Source organism: Canis lupus, chromosome 5 (genome assembly GCF_003254725.2).
Source record: "Canis lupus dingo isolate Sandy chromosome 5, ASM325472v2, whole genome shotgun sequence".
Lineage (NCBI taxonomy): Eukaryota > Metazoa > Chordata > Mammalia > Carnivora > Canidae > Canis > Canis lupus.
The window spans coordinates 62075657-62093347 of record NC_064247.1 but is presented as its reverse complement, the minus strand read 5'-3'; the positions used below and the strand labels follow the sequence as shown (position 1 = coordinate 62093347).

Sequence of the window (17691 nt, the reverse complement as noted above, 5' to 3'; positions counted from 1 at the left end):
GCTTATGTTTTAAGAGGAGAGACCATCCAAATCAGTATATGTCAAGTGGTGGTACATATATGAGCCGAGGAGAGTAGAGTAGGTAACGAAGGTGGGGGATAGACTGGGTGAGGTGTTATCTTTCTTAAGGGGCTGAGGAAAAGCCTAATTAAGATCCATTTGAGCAGAGACCATAGTGCAGAGGCATGCCTTTTGGAACAGGGGCCCTAAGTTGAGAGGAAGAGAAATCTGGCCCCTGGTATGGTCAAGAAGTAGACAGGAACGTGACCGGAGTGGGAGGGGGACCGCAGAGGGTAGGTCACGTGTGGCCTGTGAACCCATGGCGCCTTGCTCTTTGCTCTGTGCAGATTCTGAGCAGAGGGTTAACTTGATCTGCTGGTGGGGCACACTTTGGCCCCTGAGTCAAACGTGGGCCTCCAGGGCAATTTCGGGCATCCAGGCCAGAGACCAGTGATTGAAGACCATGGCAGCAGTGTGGGAGAGAAGTGGTGAGATCCTGGGTGTGTACTGCCAGAGCAAGAGGCCAGTGGATTTGCTGGAGTAAAGGCTGTGTGTGGGTGGCAGGTGGGACGGGCAAAGTGTGGCGCAGGAGGCCGCAGGGAGGGACTGAAGTGGCCCCTGAGGGTTTACTTAGGGGAGAGCCTTTTCAGGAGTCCATTGACACCTGTGGCTGATCAGGTGTGTGACATTGGTGCTCCTGTCTTGAAATTAAATATTTAAAAACTTTATATGATCAGTAAAGGGTCAGAAACCTCTTAAACATTTATTATTGTTCAGATAGTCACAGAGTAAAAATGTGAGACTTGTTTGTTTTGTCAAGTCAGATGTTGTTTCTCACTGTGGACCCATTTTTGTTAGAAGGAAAGGAGAATTTTGATTGATTAAAAATTCAAGATTCCGCAAACAGCCTTGGTGGAAGAAAGATGAGTAGGGGGAAAGGATGGAAAGAGTGTGTGAAAGGCTGTTTATTCGGGGGCCTCCCAGCCAGGGCCCTTGCTCACCTGCACCCCGTGGCTCCTCAGCAACCAGGGAACTCCCATGCTTTCTCCTGCAGCCTGGCCTTCCCCCTGGGATTTAAGGACTCCCACTTAAAAGATAGCTGCCTTCCTTTCCCTGCAGCACTTGCTTCTCTTGGGCACAGTGTGGACTGTGTCCCTGCTGCTACTGCCGTCGCCTGGAGCCTGGTAGCACACCACAGGACAGAAAGGGGAGGCTCACATGTTGGAAAGGCCTGGCTTTCTTTTGAAAAGTGAAACACGACTCCAAAATGCTGCACATTCTGAGTACATGGTCATGATCCTTAGCTGAATAAATCCTTGTCGTTTGGACTCATTTTTGTCATCTTTGCTTCTTGTTTTAAGGAGGTTTTGAGAAAAGTGCTGTCAGTCATCCAGTCCTTGCAGAACCCAGTGATCAAACGGTTCCCTTATTTATAGGAAGTTCAGCTTCACTTTCTAAAACCTCAAAGGTGAATGAGAAAGAGGGATTGAATCATTGATAGGCTGAAAGGAGCTTCTCATGAACTTATCCAAGTCAATTCTTTGACTAGCTTTATGTGGCACGAAGGCACAGAAACTCGAGGGCCTCTGGTTTTGGCTGTGAGAACATAACCTGCTGTGTGTATGTGGCCCGTTCTGTTAAATTCCCCACATTTTCTCACCCTGGGAATCATAGGAGTAAGCAAAGCAAGTGACTAAAATAAGTACATGGGCCTACCCCCCCACCCCCCAGTTTTCTGTGTCTTTGGACATTTTAGTTATTTTTAAGCATCATTGCCTCCAGTATATCAGTTTAATCAAACTGCAGCACTGTCAGTGAAGTTATTTTCCATTACGTTTATATGAACTGAATACTCCACGTGTGTGCAAGGGTTGGTAGAATGAGCACCTGCCATTGTGAACTCCCCACCATGCTACAAGCTGGCAGCCTGTGTGTGCCGTGGTCCCAGCAGGTGCACTGCTCACTGACCAGATGAGTCTCTCCTGATATTGCCAAACCAAACCCTCACCACTCCTCAAGTTTCAGAACAGTTCCTGAGCCCAGTCTGTCGTGATCATACCCTCTTCTGAGCTGCTTCTCCTGCTTGCCATATTTGTTGGTAGCTTGCCCCTCACTTTCTTCTTCCACCATCACCATCTCTGTTTCTCACAGTCTTTATTTTCAAGTGATTGCCCTCCTAGTTGGTAAACTTCTTAAGAGTGAGTACTTACTGATGGTGAGAATAGTGTCTGCTAGAGAATGATGTCTTTGTCTTAGAGAGGCTTGAAGAATATTGACAACTCTTTATTCAAGATTACTGTTTTTAAAGATTCCTTACCATAATTAAGATTGTCCTCAATCTAGCATTTTAAAACTTGTAATAGTTAATAATTATGCATTAGAGAAAAGCTTTTACATGCACCCAAAGCTAATCTTAGAAGTTTTACTTTTGGAAAAAAATTTCCATATTATTAATGATAACACCATCTAACTTCTTCATCCTAGGTCTTTCAGATAATCACTAATTCTTGAGATTTTAGGCCTCAAAATTACACAGTGGGAGGCCTTTCATTTTATATTTTCTCTCCGTGGGATCCCTGGGTGGCACAGCGGTTTGGCGCCTGCCTTTGGCCCAGGGCGTGATCCTGGAGACCCGGGATCGAATCCCACATCGGGCTCCCAGTGCATGGGGCCTGCTTCTCCCTCTGCCTATGTCTCTGCCTCTCTCTCTCTCTCTCTCTCTCTCTCTCTCTGTGACTATCATAAAAAAAAAAAAAAAAAAAAATTTATATTTTCTCTCCGTGCTTCCTTTGACAACTTGTGTATATATAGATATGGTATTTCTTACTGAAATTTCTTTGGGGCTGAGACACTTTAAATCTTGTGGAACAGATGCCAGATTTGGGGCAATTTCTGTCAAATTCCAGGCCAGAGAATGACAGTTGAACTCTGCTTTAGTGGAATGACTGAGAAACACATTGGTAGCTAGCTCAAGGCAGTCTCTGAGGCTAAATAAACTGGGTCAGATCAGAGAGGCAGTTTGGAAGAAATGCTAGGTCAGTTGGATGGAGCCAAAGTAAATGGCTGGCTGCTACATTTGGGAGTTGTATGGACAGTTAACCAGTTTCACTTACATTATGCTTAAAAATATTGTTCCATTTCAGGAAGCCATTTAAATCAGTAGAACTTACGAAGAGAAACAGGAGAAAAATACTGATCAGAACTTAAAAGAAAAAAAGAAACTCTAGATTATTAGGTTTTTAATTAAACATGATGAACACATTTAAATATAACACAAAGGCCCCAGGCTGAACTGCACCTAATCGAAACAGATTAAGTCACCCTTCCATGCTCGGGTAGTTATAATTCTGCTTATTTATGCATGCGAGCTGAAGGTAGCATTTGCTGCTGCTGTGCTGTTGCTTATTGCACTGGGATTCCATTGCTGCTTGATGCTGTGCTCTTAATTAGCATTCAGCTGTTGATTATGGAAATACTGGGGATGCTAATTGAATTCTTTTTAAAATTCTGGGCCTGCATTTTCCTTGTGGAGTTTGGCCTGACTTGCAAGGTTGTAAGATTGGGTACTCCACTGAGCTATGCACTTTACCCTTTGCTTCCCATCCACTTGGCTTTGTTTGTTTTGGAAATTATTTTCATGTTGAAGTAGCTTTCAGCAAAACTCCAGGTGTTCCATAAAGGTAAAGCTTTTGTTGCTTATGAAATTCCCTCAGAGCATTCCATTTCATGGTAACTGTAGCTTTTATCTGGAAATATGCTTCCCTTTAAATATTTCATACCAATTTTGATGTAATACTTTGAGTGAACAACCTAGATACAAATAATCTCTAAAATTTTTATTCATAGCTAGTTAATCTGTGGTATGGTGGTAAACTTTAATTGGCCATGTATTTGGATTTACAAATTCATAAATTTTAAAACATCTAAACTGTCCTTCAATTTAAAGCTCAGCATTATCATAAATATAAATGAAAATCCTTCTTTAAAATTGACATGACATGGCAAACTAATTTTCTGAATATTTGTAAACCAATGAACCCGTGTGGCTGGTCAAGGAATTACTTTCACAGAACACACCAGCTGTCTGCATGGTGTCTGTCCCAACTGCATCTTCACATGCCTTTGTGACAGGCCCTTTTTGGAATGTCTGCTGGAGAAAACATTGTTTTTATTGTTCACTCTTTTTAAGCCAGGCATCTGGATGTGGCAGAAGACAGAGCTGCTTAGTGGGGCAAAAATACAATGAATTTTATTTACTGTTTGTGTGGCAGCTGTAGAAAGTGGAATCACAGCAAAACCAAAGTTAAGGTCCTGTAGCAGCAGGAGGTTGTGGAGGCGAAAGCACAGATGGGGACTGTGACAAGGGGGAAGAGAGCCAGACACCCTGCCCTCAGCCTGCAGTGACAATCCTTTGAGTTTTAAGATGTCCCTAATCTTGGTGTTTAGATTGGATATTTTCAATATAGGGGAAGCTTTAGTTGTATGATACTGATTTTTAGGAATGGTCAGATTTCCAGAGTTATTGAGCATATTATATAGTCATTCAAAAAATGTGGGTAATAGGAAGATCCTGTTGGTCATCTAATATGAATCCATTCATTTTTTTTCTTCTTTTATAAATTTTATGTGAATTTTCTCTGTTAGAACATCATTGTGAAAACATTAAAGGGTGGTTGAAACCTCACTACCATCTCACGTTCCTGGTTTCATGCTCTCTTCGTGTCTTTGTTCATATACCTACACTGGTTTATGTATTTGTAAACTTATGTAAATTGAATCATTATATTGAAATTCTCACTTTTGTAAGAGATCTTAATCTGAGAATGTTTATAGTTCACCTGGAACCCGAAATAGAGATACACTGTATTTAGTGCAACACATAATAGGTATTTAATAAATTTTAAATAGAATTGAAGTAGCTTTTTCTCTCAACTGATTACCCTTCCTCTCATTTTAATACAATTGGTACCATCCCTTATGAACAACCTAATTCTGAGATATGAGAGTAGGAAAGATAAGAGACGTATAAATGTTGGCATGTTATTTATATGTACGTAATACACATATTACTCGTTCATGTGCTCTTATGGTCCATAGCAAAAATCACTCCTTAGTGTGAAGCGAGGAAAATGTAGGAGTGCCTGGCTGGCTCAGTTGGAAGAGCAAGCCACTTTTGATCTCAGGGTTGTAAATTCGAGCCCCACATTGGGTGTACAGATTACTTAAAAAATAAAATCTTGAGGAATAAATAAATAAAAGAGAAAAATGTAGATACAAATAAATTTGTATAATGCTTCAAATATTAATGAAATTGGATTATTTTTCCCATGATCGACGCCCATCAGCCTTTGAATCAAACCCTTTTTTAAACAAATCGATAGTGTGAAGAGTGGAGTTTATTGTCAAGTCCATTCAACAATGAGACAGTGAATTAAAAATCAATTATATGTGCAGGAGAGTTGGTGTCAGACAATCAATTTTGTCAGTTTGCAGAAGGTTCTACTGTTTAACAACCTGTAAAGAGAAATAGATTTTAAAATCCTTTAGTAGGGACACCTGGGTGACTCAGTGGTTGAGCATCTGCCTTTGCTCAGGGCATGATCCTGGAGTCTCGGGATCGAGTCCCACATCAAGCTCCCCATAGGGAGCCTGCTTCTCCCTTTGCCTATGTCTCTGTGTCTGTCTGTCTCTGTATCTCTCATGAATAAATAAATAAAATCTTTTAAAAAATAATAAAAAATAAAATCCTTTAGTAAATGAGATAGGCCAAGCATTAGAGGGAGAGAGAGATTTCAAAAATTTATTTCAGTATTTCATGTCAAAGAAGTTGCCTCTGGGTTAAATCTACAAAATCAGCAGTCACCTTGCCTTTTACATACATGGCTTTATTGCTTTCTAGGCTTCCTCTGTAAACTGGTCAAAGAAGGTGGTATGCCTGTTTTTCTAAACAAGGTCATTCTTTTTTCACATTTTCTTTAACCCATATGTTTCTCAAGTTCCTTACCCCCCCCCCCAGTCCCCATATTAGGTATTTTTGTTTAAATCTAGCAGTAAATTGTGCTGTTCTTTGGGTTCCATGTTTATGCTTGTGTCCATGTTCAGGCCTTGGGGCGATGCAGAGCAGTGCAGAGACCTGGGAAGTAACCCCACACTGAATAGAGGCATTCCCTGAGTTATTCCTTGCTGCTTAGGATAATCTTTTAAAATCAAAGAGCAATCTTTATGGGACATTTTTCATTTTTGCTTGAAGTGTGAGAGCACTGGGGAGAATCTTCACTTGAAAGATTAATAAACACTACAGCAGTGGGTTATTGAAACCATGTTTTCCATCTCATTTTCAAGGGCGTATAAAACAAATGGAGATAGCATACACTTTCAGCTGCCCTCCATCATCTTTCTCTGTGCATTTAAAAAATGAGAACAAGACACAAGGGAACTTGAGAGATTGCATTTGTTCTCCCATAGACTAAGTGGATATTTTATAAATGAAGAGGATAGAAAACCCTTTCCTATTGCAGTTTCTTAGCAACAGAGCTGGAGTCCATTTTAATGTGTATGCATGGAACATTCTGTGTATGATGACTTTGGAACCGTACATTTTCACAGGTGAAACGTTCTGTATCAGCCGGGTAACTAGAGTTCAGTTGTCAGGGGAAGGAAACAGGAAGTTAAAAAAAACAAACAAACAGTACAATGAGAGGAAGTAACTCATTTTAAACTGTCTGCTCTTCCTTGGCATACTTGTGTCTTAACACCCAAAGTCTCTTAAGGAGAAGTAAGAATGGCTTCAGTAGCCCCCCACCTACCCTCCTCACTGGAGTGCCAGCACAGTTTGGATATGTCCTGGTAGTGTTTTGTGATTCTTCATCCCCTACCACTCTGCATGCTGTTAAGTGACACTTTTGACTGATGTTTCAGAACTTGCTTTCAGACATTTTTCCAAAGTACTTCATATGGGGGACTTCCAGTTCATTTTCCACATATATAAAGCAAAGTGCTGAGGTGTTGGGAAGCAGAGTATGTTTGGTGGTCATAAGGGAAAAAGTCTGTGCATTTGGCCTCACCAGCTTAGAGTTCAGGCCCATATCTGTCTGTCCGGCTCTGTATTTCTTGCATTTGGTGTTGGGGCTTGCAGATGACAAACCTGCTTGCTCATTCTCCATACTGTCCACTCTGTGTGAACATGAACATAGGATGACCCTTCATGTTGTTTACCAGGTTACTTATTCAGTTTCTAATTTTAGATAATTGGCATTGAGGTATTCCACAGATGTTCATAAAGCACCAGCATAGCATTCTGCCTGCCAGGCACCTCTTATGTACTGGTGGTCTAGCATCGCACAAAACAGGCAGAGATCCCGGTGCTCCTGGAACTGACGTTCTCATGGAGAAGACAGATCAAAACAAGTAACACACACAGTGCGTTAGCCATGTGCTGGAGAGTGGGGGGTTCTGCATGCTGGGTTATGATGGCAAGTTGGGTCTGGGAGCTTCCACATCAGACTAGGAAGTCTCAAGCTCAGGGACAACAGTTTAATTCTTCTTGAAGCTCCAGAACATAGCCTGGGGCCAGGAGTGTGGTAGATAATCTGAAAAGACCGTTTTGACTGAGTGGATAGAAGAGAAACCTTAGTAAATGTTGGTTCCTCACCCAGGTCCTCACATCACATCAGTGGAGTTTGCCCCTTTGGCTGAGCTCATGTGCTGCTGCCTCAGGGGGCTCTCCCTCCACCTGCACGGGGCCAGTGCTCATTCTAACTCCTGAAAAATTGGACACCGCCCTATTCTTCTCAGTAGCTTCCCTTGGAAGCAGCAGCCAACCCCTTCTAGGTGTCATTGGTTTTATTTTCTAGACCCCAATAGAGAAAAGCTCACTTTTTGCCAGCATCACTTCATACTTGTTGATGTGTGTGGTTACCGTGTTCTGCTGTGGGAGAGTGAGAAATGAAGAGGAGAAGGAAGAAGCCTTAGTTGATAGCCTGGTGTTAGTCTAACCAGCTTTCCCTCATGACCCATCACAGGTTTGAAAGCAGAACCACCTATTTGTAAATCTTTCTTAAGGCTGTCTGGTTGTTTGGGGCCATCTTTTTTGTGGCTGTGGTGTGTGGTTAATAGACCTTTCCTCTCAGGTTGCCTCCAAACCTCTAGTGTGCTTCCCTTATTTGGTCACTTTTGGGATATTTTCTTCCCTTTTAAAGGGCTAGATCCCATGTAGTTTATCCAAGCAATAGGAAACAGAAGAACTATCAAAAAATATACCAAAGAACTAAGGAAGGGGCAAAGCAAAGTTGCAAGTAAAACAAGAACCAAACAGGAGCACCTGGGTGGCTGAGTTGGTTAAGCATCAAACTCTTGATTTCAGCTCAGGTCATGATCTCAGAGTTGTGGGATTGAGCCCCAGGTAAGGCTGTATGCTCAGGGCAGAGTCGGCTTGTCCCTCTCCCTCTACTCCCCCTCCCCCTCACACATGCACTCAGGTGCTCTCTCTCTCTTGCAAATAAATAGAGTCTTTTTTTAAAAAAAGAACCAAACAGAGAATGGAGCAAAATGGCTAATAGTACACCATTTGGCCTTAAGAGCCAAAAAGGCTAACAACACTGTATTAAAGTTTATGTTTTGAGCCTGCTTTTTTTTTTTTTTTTTTTTTTTTTAAGATTTATTTGAGAGAGAGAGGGAGGGCAAGAGCAGTGAGGAGTAGAAGAGGGAGAAGCAGACTCCCCTTTGAGCAGGGAGCCTGATGTGGGACTCAATCCCAGGTCCCTGGGATCATGACCTAAGGCAGCCACTTAACTGACTGAGCCACCCAGATTCCCCTGTTTGGTTTTTTTAAGTGTATACTCTGTCAGTCTGGATCCTTTTATTAAATGTTCAGAAATTATGACCCAGAGAATACTAGGAAGATCTGTGTCTTGGAAATGTGTCTGGGACATGCTGAATATTTGCTGCTTTGTTGCCACTGTCCAGTGTCCTGCCTGGCTCTGCTGTCCGTGGGCATGAAGAATGCTACTGAAATGCAGCACACTTAAGCTCCAGGGGAATGAAAGAGGATAAATCACACCCCTCTCTGTTCTCTCTGAAAGACTTGCTGGGGTAGGGCAGGGTACAGAGAGAATACCCACCCAAGACCTTGGTGGCACAGAGAGAATGCCCACCCAAGGCCTTGGGTAGTCTCCGACTACCCAAGGCCGGGACAATGGTCCTTATGCTGGCAGCTACCTTTGGGACCTCAAGGAAGTCGGGTCCCCACCTTAGGTCTTAATTATCTTGTGTAGGAAATGACAAGGAAGGAGAAGACATGGGAAAGGACAAAGTTTGCGATGGCCAGTGGGTGTGTTTGACAGGAAACCTGAATCTGATTCCAGTCCCTGCCTGCTGGCCACCCTTGCCTTTCACTGCCCTGGTATAAAACTGGGCTGATGTCTTCTCTATAGCAAAGGAAATCATCTCTGTTTAAGAAACTTGAAAGCATGTATGCCCACACACTTATGTGTCCTACTGCTAACTAAGAGTTCTTAGTTTCCCCTTGCAGCTGATTTGTCAGTTTTGATTATTTATTTTTCTTATCTTTTTCTAATTGTTTTATTTTTCCCATCAGCTGTAATAAGATTTCTGGACTGCAGAGATGCATGCTAACAAGTGTACCAGGCTATCCCAGAGCCAGAGGGAAGGACAATCCATCACCAATGGTTCTGTTCTGTGTTACTTCAGTCCCTTTTCTCCTTTTGAGAACCTGAATCTTGTCTGGGAGCCACTGTTCCTGAAGTCTGTGCAGGCGTTACCCATTTGCTAATAAGCCACTTTCTAAACAGACTACATTCAGCCTAAATTAGTCATTTTCTTTTTCCATCCAGGGCCTCTAATTAATTAGGATAACATAACTAGCTAAGCAGGCTTGGTTATCCATCTTTGAAAGAGGATTTTTAGAGAATGAATTTTAACAAGGTGTTATTAAGCATAGATTTGGGGAGCCAGTTAACCTGGGTCCAAAACCCATCTAACATTAATCTAAAAATAAAATAGCTTTGCTTCAGAAGGCCCTGGGCTCTTGGTCTGTAATTCCTATTCCTGTGTTCCCAGCAGAACACCACTTGGGACTTCTTATTTCATCAGACAGAGCTGTTCCAGATTCCCAAAGCAGCTTAAAGTTGAGATGGACTCCGAATATTTGGGATCCTCTTTCTCAGTCCAGTCCATGAAAATGAGATTCTTTTCTGATTATCCTTTGACAGCCCAACTTTGTCATCTTTCAAAGTTTTTGACCCCAGAACAGCCTGACCCTGGTAGTGTGTCTCCCTCCTTAGAACTCTCTGACTTTATAATCTGCTCACATTCTCTCCTGTGAGCCAGTACTGTCTCTAAAACCCGTGTCAAACATCCCAAGGATCCACTTTAAATTATCTGGCTTTTAAAAGGCAAACTTTCAGGTGGATCATTCAGTTGCTCACACATTTAGAGGTGTCAGTAAGCATCGTACCATATTATTCTCCACTAGTTTGAAATAATTTCAGGCACTGCAGAATTCCATTGCTAGGAAGATATTCACTTTGTAAGGAAGGCACTCTCCTTCAAAGGAGTACCTTGACAAAAGGAGTAATGGATTTTTATAGTTCAAAACCAAGCATTATTATCTTTTTCTGGATAACCAACTTTAGATTTTCCTTAAAAAATATTATTGGAAAAAAATATTGGTTGGGGAATCCCCTCCCCCTTTCTATTGAACTTAACTCCACTGCCTTTCCATACCTGTTCTGTGCAAGGTTCTGCTGGATCTTATGGAACCCCCTTATCCACTGCTCACTGTCATAATTCATCCTCTAGAGCCTTCTCTTCCTGCTATTGTTAGTTTAGCTTCATGTTTTAGAAACAAGATTAGAAAATAGTATTAGTTCCTCATCCAAAAAGAAGGGAGCTTATTACTGACTTGAAAATTACATTTGTTCTTCGACCACTAAGATCTCTGCAGGAATCCTCACTGGCCTTGATAATTGCCTGGCAGAGTGACATCCTTGACTGATTTTGGCAGTGGGTGTACATGAGCACTTGAGTTAGATGTTGTCACCACAGGCAACCTAGAGAGGGGATGGCAGCCACACAATTGGAAACGAAAATCTGAGTGCTTCTCCTGCTCCTGACATTGTTCTGGGGGTCCGTGGGGAATGCAAGGCTGCACATGTTGCTTTCTGCTCATGGACAGGGAGATCAGGAAGGGCTCTGAGGAAGAGTTGTTATTTGAGAGGAACCTTGAAGGATGGGTAGGATTTTGCCAGGCACAGTGGATCAAGGTTAATGAAAGAACAAAGGCATAAAACAATGTGTGTGGTTGGTTAATAGCCAACTGGCCAGTTTGAATGAAGTTATAGGTAGAGGACTGTCTAAGATAGTTGATTGATTCAAAGGCACCCACTCTTTATGGGAAGAGAAGTTTATGTTTAATAGAAAATAAGGAATAATCACACATTTTCTAATGTGGGGAATGATACAACTGGAGCCATCATTGAAGATTAATCTGGCAGTAATGTGGACAGTAAAGTGAATAGAGAAGGATACCAGTGGTTCTGAAATCCGACTACACGTTAGGATCACCTGGTAAACTTTAAAATGTCCCAGTGTTCAGACTGTACTCCAGACCCACTGGATCAGAATCTTGGGGGTGGGATCCAGGCATCCATGTTCCAGACTAAGGACTCTGGTCCTAGTGAGAAATATTGAAAGCTCTGAGTTTATAGCAGCAATTCTCAACTTTGGTTGCATACTGGAACCATATATGGAAGCTTTAGCATGCACACACATACAAAACAGAGACTTGGGATACACTCCAAGAATTTTTTTTTTTTTTTTTTTTTGTTTTTTTGAGTGTGAGAGCATGAGGGAGTCAGGGACGAGGAGGAGAGGGAATCCTAAGCAGGTTCCATGGCCAGCATGGAACCCTATGCGGGGCTCAATCCCAGGACCCTGAGATCATGACCTGAGCCAAAATTAAAGAGTCTTGCACCCAACTGACTGAACTACCTGGCTGCCCCATCCCAAGATTCTGACTTGATTCATCTAGGATATGACCAGGGCATTGAGTTCTAATATACAGTTGAGGTTGAGAAGAACGGGGGTAGAGGAAGGGTGACGTGAGAGGAGCAACTAAAATTGAATGAAGTGGTAAATGAGATCTCTGATAATTCAAGTCACTTCAACTTATGGAGCAATCATAAGACCTTTATTCTGTGCCAGGTGCTGTTCTGAGCACTCAGCCTGAACTGACTCATTTACTCATGTATCACAGAATGATTTATAGAGCCTACTTTTGAGTCTGACCCCCTGGCTTCAGAGCCCATCTCCTACCTTGCTGTACCACATGGTGTCTCTGGGGAAACCTAGCTGATTGGAGGTGGTAAGTGAGAAAAGAGTGGAGAAATAGAACTCAGATTTTGTTTTGGTGCAAGGGCAGAGGCTGGTGGTATTACTAACAAAATCTGGCATCAGGAGAAGTACTTGCTTTAGGAGAGAATGGGAGAGTTTATGTTAATTTGCAGTGATTGAAGAAGATGCAGGTGGATCCAGCCATTAGAAATGAAGGCTTAATAATAGGAAAGATTTCTGGTCTACAGAGAAAACTCACATTTGAGGAAACCAGGCTTGAAGTGGTTAATTAGCTTGCTCAGGATCTCAGCTAGTAAGGGAAAGAGCCAAGATCTGATGAGTTGCCAGGGACAGCAGTGCAGAGTGAGAAGAGACTCTCAGAGGAATTCTTATGTTGAGAGGCATAGGAATGGACAGAGTGACAAAGTCAGAAAAGACTGGAGAAAGGGTTGGACTCTATATTATTTAATTTGTAAAACATTATATTTAACTCAATAGGATATGAGGAGTAACTATGTATTTTTTTTTTTTAGTATGGGCAATAATAGGACTGGGGCTATCTTTGGCATAACTCCATTGAAAGATTGGGGAAGGAAGTTGGTACAAGGTCAGGACACTGAGGCATGTCTAGTAGTATTGATTACACTGTTGAAATAATTGATAGTGAGTCCCAGGCTGCATACCAAACTTGGGGAACCAAGTAGAGGTGGTAGAAGAGCCAAGGGGCTATGGGGCACAATCCAGAGAAGAGGTTTTGTGGGATTAATAATGGTGGTGGTACGGTAGTAAATAAGAAAATTTCTAGTTTTATATATTGGGTATTTTCAGGGATGCCCAACCATAAGGGATGGCTACCAGTGGGTGGCTATGTTGGAATAATGGGCACTAAGGTTTGTGGATGCAAACCATATTACAAGGGCTCTGGGCAAGGTTTTTCATGTTCCTGAGAGTACCATCAAAAGATAGGAAATGGGGATCCCTGGGTGGCTCAGCAGTTTAATGCCTGCCTTCGGCTCAGGGTGTGATCTTGGAGACCCGGGATCAAGTCCCATGTCAGGCTCCTTGCATGGAGCCTGCTTCTCCCTCTGCCTGTGTCTCTGCCTCTCTCTCTCTCTCTCTCTGTCTCTCTCTCTCTGTGTCTCTTATGAATAAATAAATAAATCTTAAAAAAGAAAAAGATAGGAAAGAGAAAGGGACTTTTAACTAGGTGTAGGATCACTGAATAGGGGTGAGGGGGACTGGCATGGCTGGTTGATACTGTGATAAGGAAAAGCTGCTGGAGGTGGTAGATGATGTGGTCTGACAGGATTGTCACCACTGGAATCAAAGAATGCACACGGAACTAAACCCCTCTGACTCTTATTGGAGGAGTTGGGAAGTTCTGTTGGATGGATCATGATATGAGGACGCTGAGGGATTGGGGAGGACTTTGGGCATGAGGGCATCTGGAGAACAGAGACCGGGGAAGGAGTGAGAGAGAAGTCAGTAGGTCTCTAGAGGACATAGTATGCAGGCCCAGTGTGGGGTTGCTAAGGTGAGATGTCCCTAGCAGAAGTAGGCATTGGGATATGATAACGGGGAAGGGGTAGGAAAGAAATCTGTGGTTATTGATGATTATTTTAGGTCCTGTGGCTGAGACCCCTCTGTGCTGCTCTGTTACATGATGTGCTTCTTGAGGGCCAATCTATCTCTTAGAGTGTCCACTCCTCGGCATGGCTCACTAAATGCTTAGTTGAATTGGATTAACATGTAGAAGTTGAAAATGGAGGCAAGTGGGGAGGAGACAGGATTTTGTTAATAGAACAATATTTAGAATTTAAAATTTCAGATGGAAACTTTGGGTCCAGAATATATTTTGCTGTTTGTTTCCTCCATCATTCCACGAGTGTTAGTCATTTAACTGTGTACCAGATACTGTCCAAGGCTTGGAGATAAAAATAACATTGGACATACGGTTTTCATGGAACTTACATTCTAATAGGGAGCACAGACAATTTAATGTAAATAAGGTAATCCAGATGGATGCTATGAAGAGTTCAAGTCAGTCACACTCTAGGAGACTCTGAGTAGGGTATGGGCTGTGTAGTCGTGGAGCCACCTTCTGGGTAGCAGTAGCTTCTCATTCCATATGACTGTTCTTCTGAGTAAGTCTGGACAAATGAGATCTCTGATAATTCAAGTCACTTAATCAAAAGTAGTATGTAAATCATTTTTCCTTAGCCCTCATCTGGTGATTTTCTGCATCATGTCTCAATTGCCTATAAACTGTTCCTTGTTAGGAGCAGATAAATGCCTACAGGACTTGGGAACTTTTGAGAGCTTAGAACGAACTGAATTTGCTTGAAAGGACAGGTGGGAACTTTGCTGTAGAAATAAAATCATGTAGCTAATTAGAAGTCTGTTCATTTCTCATACATTTTCAAGTATGGGATAATAGAATATTTCTAAATGCCAAAAAGATTCTATAAACCTTCTTCGTTATTTTTAGATTGGGGGACAGATTAGAAGAGAAGGATCTGGTTCTTGTAAAACTTTTGCTGATGATCTTAAAAGCAGCTTTGAGTGCATATTGTCTGTAGTGAAGAGAGCCTGGAGAAGCTGTGGTATACCCAAAAGGAGGCTCTTTCTAACCTGTAGCGTCCCCTGTAGATGTCACTATGATTTTGTTTTCTTCAATGTGTTTTACCAGAAAGACTTGAGAGCCTCAAGCCCCCCCCCCAAAAAAAAAGACATGAAGGAACTTGATGGGTAGATGATTCATTTCCTCATTGTAAAGAATGTTTCTTTCATCCTTTATTAGGCCACAAGAATTCTTCCACTGTTAGCCATCCTAGACTGTGTTGAGAAGGTCCCACCACAAAAAAAAAAAAAAAAAAAAAAGGTCCCACCAATTCTGGTGGCTTGTAGTCAGAGCAGTGTGGATCTTCTGCCTGCCTTGGAGAAAGTCATGAGGGTTCCTCTCAGGTCATCCAGGGGATCGAAACTTCAGGTTTCTTCTAAATGTTTGCTACCATTGTACCTGTTACTTTTCAGTTTGTGATTTGCTCAAAAACAAAAATCTCTAGTTTCTTTTTCTTTTTTTTTCTACCCTGTCTCTTCACTTCTATTTTTCTCAGATAACTCCTTGTAAGTCTGGAGACAACCACCTACTCGTGATGTAGTTAAAGCTTGGTTGTAGCAAACAAAAGTGTTGGTAAACCTGTTTCTGGTTGAATCTGTGCTTTAGAGCAGCTGCTATACCTTGGGCAAGTCTTTGATCCTCTCTCTAAGAAATGAGAGTATTAATTAGATAATTAAGTCTTTGCTGGCCCCCCAAAGGCTCATGTACTGGTAATAGGAATTGTCTTTGAAGAAATGCTTATTAAATGCCTGACTTACATGTGCAAGGGTCTCTGATAGATGCACCCAGACAGGACCACCTGACCTCAAGGAGAGACACCCTATTGGCAGTGATGGACTTGGATGCCTAGAACCTAGTGCTGGGTAGGATGTGGGAATTTCCATGTTGGAGTGTGCAGAAAGGTGGAAGCACAGAGAAGTATGACAAAACATAGATGTGAGATAGTAAATAAACTTGTTTGGGGTCATACCAGTGGTAAGTGAATCAAAGCTTCCAACCCAAGAATAGCTGCCAAGTGACATTGCACAGGGTCCCCAGATACAATATTGTGTGATGAACTACTGAGGTGTGGGGAGTGTGGGACATGTTCAGGGAGCAGCCTGGCTGTAAATGGAGGCAGTCATGGTAGGTTCTTAGGGATCTGTATGCAGCACAAGTGCTGCCCCTGCCTTCTTATGTTCATTGTGCACATTTCACATAGCACTGTCTTCCCAGGAGCTGAAATGAAACGTTAAACTCCATTTTAACACATTTTCTAATCCATACACTTGAGGGTGGTAGGTGCTGAGGCTAGAGTGGTAAAATGGAGATCCTAGATATTTCAGTGCACACACCAAGGAGTTTGAGCTCTCCCTCCATCTGTCTTGGGCAGGGAAGTACCATGATCAGTTCTTTAGAATTCAGATAAAGAGTGGTCTTCACCTTGGTGGAATAGCAGTTACACAGTGCAGGGTCTTTAGTGGTATGATCTTAGTCCTGGAAAATGTTTGTAGTGACCCTGGTTTGGTTCAGTTAGGTAAAACCAGAGTTTAATAAATCTAGCTGAGAGGTGGAAGCATGCTTGGCATTCTCCAGAATTCCTCCATCTTCCTTGTAGGAATAAAGTTAAAAAAAATTAAATAACTTTCCCATGAAGCCCCGAAAGAATTTTGTTTTAAAAACCATATGCTTCCTTCCAAGATTAAATTGGCATATACCTTTTCCTGATAAGGATGTAATTTCTAACATATAAATAGTGACATTGAATATGAGACTGTTGCATCAATTTTAAATCTATGTAGGGCATTTTGAATACCATCTCGATTTTTTACCCATTATCTATTCTAAAAATACGTGAATGGGCTCCTCCTTAACAGTGAAATTTTACATTCTTTTATTCCCCTTCTTTAACTTCTGTAGTAATTTTTCTTCAATCTACTTCCCTGTAGACTTTATTATTAATATAAAGCATTTCCTGGAGTGCCTGGGTGGCTCAGTTGGTTAAGCGTCCGACTCTTGGTTTCAGTCCAGATTGTGATCTCAGGGTCCTGGGATTGAGCATCTCATTGGGTTCATTGTCAAAGTCTGCTACAGTTTCTCTCTCTCAAATTAAAATAAATCTCTAAAAGGAAAAGAAAGCATTTCCTGCTTGGGAGTTCATGTCATATCACCCCTTCGCTGTGCCCTGCACCAAAAAGTATGTGTGTCAAAAGACATGTACATATTGTTATTTCCATTAGCAATAAAGTTCTAAGTGTTAAAAGAGAAATTCTCTCCAGTTATGTTATAATAATTATTAGGGTACAGTTGATCAAAACAAGATATTATAAATGTTGATAAAATTTAACTTTTTGTTTAATATTTATTGGAAATAAGATGGATTCAGTGTTTTAGACACATTAATTCTTGGATAAACATTACTTATTGTTAGAATGAGGCCATGTTCTGCATCAATTTTTGTTCTTATTTTTCATGTATTTGTAGATATTAGCACTCAGAAACCTTTGTTTGCATGAATAAGCAGATGGGAATAATAGTTTTGACACCGTGTCACTCAGTAATTTGAATTCCCTCCATAAGAGTGCCAAAAATATAATTGATCATCAGACTTGGTTTGTAATAATCTATCAGATGATACCTCCATCAGATCCTCCTTCAATTTTGTTGAAGGCAAAGAACTGGAAAGTACCTGACTTGCATAAGACTTTCTTATCCTGACCTTAGAGTTAGTCACTGTGTCA

At 41.7% G+C, this 17691-nt stretch overlaps 1 protein-coding gene across 11 annotated transcripts in view; it reads left to right on the top strand.

The window, feature by feature from the left end:
- Nucleotides 1–17691, top strand: part of RERE (arginine-glutamic acid dipeptide repeats) — a 408927-nt gene that overhangs the window by 319553 nt on the left and 71683 nt on the right. The window lies entirely within an intron of this gene.